Raw genomic sequence first — 4784 nt, 5'->3', positions numbered from 1 at the left:
CTCACTTACTCCCCCAGTGAGATGGGGAGAGAATCATAAGGGTAAAAGTGAACCTACTTACTTGATAATAAATACAGACTTACTTGACTAGGATGTTTATGTTGACAGATAGACAATACATCTATCAGCAAAGTTTTATATATAAGAATTAAACTGTTTATTTCACCATAATGAATTATGTTCAAATCCATCCTGTCCTGGTTTTAGCTGTAACATTTTTGGTTGCTGTTTGTTTTTTTTTTTTTCTCTTCCTAGTAGTTGATGCAATGCTGTGCTTTGGCTTTAGTCTGAGAACAATGCTGATAACACATCAATGCTTTAGTTGTTGCTCACTAGCTCTTAGACTGATCAAGAATCTCTCATGCTCTGTCAGTGAGGAGGGGTACAAGAAGCAGAGACAGGACACCTGACCCAAACCAGCTAAAGGGGTATTCCATACTACAGCACGTCATGCCCAGTATATAAACTAGGGGGAGTCATCCAGAAGGGATCAATCGCTCAGGTCAGGCTGGGTTATCGGTCAGCCAGTGATGAGCAATTGTATTGTATAAAGCACAACTAATGCACAAAACCAGTGCATCACTGGTGTTTATTGTGTTTTTTTATATTTCCCCTTTTTTTTTGTTATTTCCCTTATCATCATCACCATCATCATTATTATATTACTATTATGACTATTGTTACTATATCGTACTTAGTTATTAAACTCTTCCTATCTCAGCATCTGGGGTTTACATTCATTCAATTCTCCAGACCGGCAGGGGTTGGGGGAAAGGCAGGAGTGAGTAAATGTCTGTGTTGTACTGAGTTACTGGCTTGGTCTAAACCACAACACATCTGAAGATACTCCAGTATTTAACTGAAGTTTCATCCTGTGCTATTTCCTGATACATGCATTAGATGCGCTGTCATTTAATTGGATCCTCTCTACTCTCACCAGTTGCCTTTTGTATCCTGAGGCTACTCCCCCATTTCAGATTACTGATTGTTCCACTCACCCTTGATTACTTTCACTGCTTTTTTCTAACTGGACGAATTTTATCTCATTTCCCTCTATTAGGACAAGTGCCCAAAAAGCCAGTTTATTTTCCATTTATTTCTACTCATTCATCTTCTTGATTCTTTACATTCACACTCCATATTTTCCTTCCACATATCAGCACAGACATAAGTAAAACAGAAATTTCAAAAAAGAAAAAAAAGGGATAAAAAAGGAGAAAGGAGCGTGCTTCAATTTGACAGTATTACTGAAAACACCACTCATGTCCTCATCCACCCTCCACCAATTGTAGGCTAGAATATTGCACTGAAAGGAATTGTAGCCATGGATTTGTGAGAGATTATGGTTTGGTATCAGTGTTACACCGAAGAAACTGTATGTCAGGTTGATAATATCACATCAGTTCCCACTGCGAGTCTGAAAATCTGCAAGTGCAACTATTGCATGTGGCATTGTTTTCATTATCTCACGAACCACAGGATTCATTCTTTATGTGATCCCCATTCCTTTCATGATGTGCTGGGCCACTCTGTATTTTGTCCAGCACAGTGGCTTCAAGCACCACTATAGCTGTTTTAAATCCCCTAAAATTAACTAATTTCTCTTTTTGTGAAGGAAGAGAAAATAAAGCTTCATTCATCAATGCGGATTGTAAGCCAATGGCACTGTTCACAGTACCCAAACTAGAATTCACTATTTCTTTATTCAGATATGAGGTTTGATATTCCTGCCACCTGGAAATATTTTAAAAATTCCATACAAGAAATATTTGCCATATAATTGGTTTTAATCAACAGTTCCATATTACTAGAGACTGAGGTTGATTTTTGCAAATTTATTGTAACATTGTAAATTTATTTACAGTGAAATTTCTCTCATAAATATTTTCAATGCAGAATTGCCGTGGTTTAAGCCCAGGCAGTAAGTCAGCCATGCAGCTCTCTTGCTCGCTCTGCCCCCTTTCTTCCCCCCCCACCCCCGGTTCCCAGAGGGACGGGGAGAAGACTCAAAAGAATGTAACTCCCACAGGCTGAGATAAGAGCAGTCCAGTAACTAAGGTATAACACAAACCACCACTGCTACCACCAATAATAGTAATGATAGGGGAAATAACAAGGGAAGAGAATACAACCGCTCACCACTCGCCGACTGATACCCAGTCCAACCCAGCAGTGATCTCACCCTTCTGGGTAATTGCCCCCAGTTTACATAGCGGCCATGATGCACTGTGGTATGGAATACCTCTTTGACTAATTTGGGTCAGGTGTCCTGTCTCTGCTTCCTCCCAGCTTCCCCTCCTCCCTGCCAGAGCATGAGACTCAGAAAGTACTTGGTCAGACTAAACAATTGAACACCAACTAAAAACAGTGGTGTTAATCAGCGCTGTTCTCAGGCCTAAAGTCAAAACCACAGCGTTACACCAGCTACTAAGAAGGAGAAAAATGACTGCTACTGCTGAACCCAGGACAAGAAGACAATCACATTAGGCTTCTTAAGAAGAAATAATAAACAGAAATTCTCTTATTACTATTGTGATTTTTATACATAACATGGAAGTGTAAAAAAATAATTCTTTAAGGGTTGTTCCGCTAATCTGCTGTCTCCCTTTCTGAGATTGTACAAGGATTTTACACATTGAGAGAGATTGTACTTAAACCCCATATGCTTTGAAAGCTTTCTATCACTGTATGTTCTGCATTACTGGTAGATGACCCCATAAATCATACAGACTGTTTATTAAAAAATGTTATTTTGAATGCAGCAAAACTCAGAAGTCATATTTAATCATACACATCAGTGCATCGCTGCCTAAACTAGACCTGCATTAGAACAGAAACAATAATGACCAAATTCCTCATTCTGAGATACTAATAATCTGTTCAACTTTTTACTGATACAAACATTGCAGCAGTATTTGACTAAAGCAATAAATTGTTGGCTGTCCTAGATGAGTAGGAAAAGCAGAATTAGTTCAAAAGCAATTAAAAAAGTCTCTTAGGTATAGGGTTCGCTGGATCATTTGTTGTTTGGGTTCGGTTTCATCTGAAGTTCTAAAATAAAACACATAGAGATCACAATTTATTCTATTAAGTTAAAAAAATAAAAAAGCATTTCTAATTAGCTGTCAAATTTTAGCAATCAGGTGAGCTGTAGCCCTTCATGTCTGTTCCCACATCATACAATCAGCCTTGAATTGCACTTCCCAAAGATATGGTTCCATTTATAAGTATCTTCAGTATTTCTTCTGGAACACTTCACCAAACAAAAACTCATCAACAAATGGAAAAATAGTAATAAAAAATACAAGCTCTTTCCAAGTCTTTTACTGTTGACTGTTAAAGTCAAATTCTCTTGTATTTTGTTATAAGAAGAGTACATTATCTCAGTCTATAAGGTTTGTTGCTTAAATGTGCATATTGTTCTAGCATGAAATCACTAAACACACAACTGTTATCAACTGTCCAAAATGAGTTAAATGGAAGCCAATAACAAAGAGCACTGTCATAGGACATGAAATTGGTATAGGTATACTTACATGCCTACTTGTATAGAAATTGTGAAGAAAGTCACAGAGAGAAAGTAAGATAAAAAAAGTAAAAAAACAAATGAACCTGAAATTTTTTTTAGACAGCAAATAGAATTTAAGAACTTGAAAGATTTTTTTCTTCTTTAATGGATACACAATTTACAGGTATCTTAAAACTACTGCAAGTGACAAATATGTACTGAAGAGTAGAACATCACAACTGGAAACTGGGGACATAAGAGGGAGTTTTACATATAGTTTACAATCTTGAAGTATAAACATCATTACTCTTTTAGTGTCAGGGTTTGTGTTTACTTAAAAACAGAACACTGTCCAGATTAATTCTTATTTAATTTTAAGCATTTAGGTTAAAAACCCTAATACACAAAGTTTCATCTCCAGTGAATGGTAAAAGATCTATTAATAACAGACAGACAAAGCCAGCTTTAAGAGCTGTAGTAAGCAGTGTGTACTGTCTTCCCATAAACACCGCTACTGGGTGGAAGTCTAATAATAAATATTGTTCCTCTTAATGGTGTGAAGGCTATATTTATTATATAGAGGTAGTAAAATACATTTTGTCCTCCCCTGTAATATACACAACATCTTTAGCCTGTAAAATAATCTTGAGAACATATTCCTTGGAAAGGTTTTGGAAACCTTGAAAATTAAGATCAAACTGGACAAGACACTCAGTTTACTTCAACAATTTTAGTATGCTGTACTATATTAAGGCAAGTTCTCCAAAAACTACTCCAGTAAAATTCAGCAAAATTTAACAACTGCAAGACAACACTGCACTACAATTAAGGTGTCGAATAAAGTGTCTGTAATGCTATAATCATAGCTGATTTCTACCATTTCATTTAAGCTAGCATGAGAGCTTTTCAAATAAACTGTCAACATAAACTGAGGAAAGCATTATTCTAAAAAATAAATAAAAATATTGAACACCATGGAACTGCAGCATAAGAAAGTTATATATGCATATAATTGCATAAAGTATATGTATGTGCCATTTTAGGTTGCAGAAGCAGTACTCTTCACTATCTCTGGACCTAAATTAACGTGATTTGCTTTCAGTAAACCATAGTATATTTACTTGTGATTTGAAATAAAAAATAATGTCTTTACTATATAATTATATATATATTTCTCTTCACCAATTATCCAGATGAAGTTATCTGGAAACATCTATTTCAACCATTTTTTTGAGTTTAAAGCATGTGTGTGGGGCCATTTGTTCCAAATGAACTT

Source organism: Neopsephotus bourkii, unplaced genomic scaffold (assembly GCF_033783945.1).
Source record: "Neopsephotus bourkii isolate Nb327-2 ecotype Australia unplaced genomic scaffold, CSIRO-AGI_Nbou_v1 NB_22, whole genome shotgun sequence".
Taxonomy (NCBI): domain Eukaryota; kingdom Metazoa; phylum Chordata; class Aves; order Psittaciformes; family Psittacidae; genus Neopsephotus; species Neopsephotus bourkii.
This window is presented reverse-complemented; position numbering follows the sequence as displayed.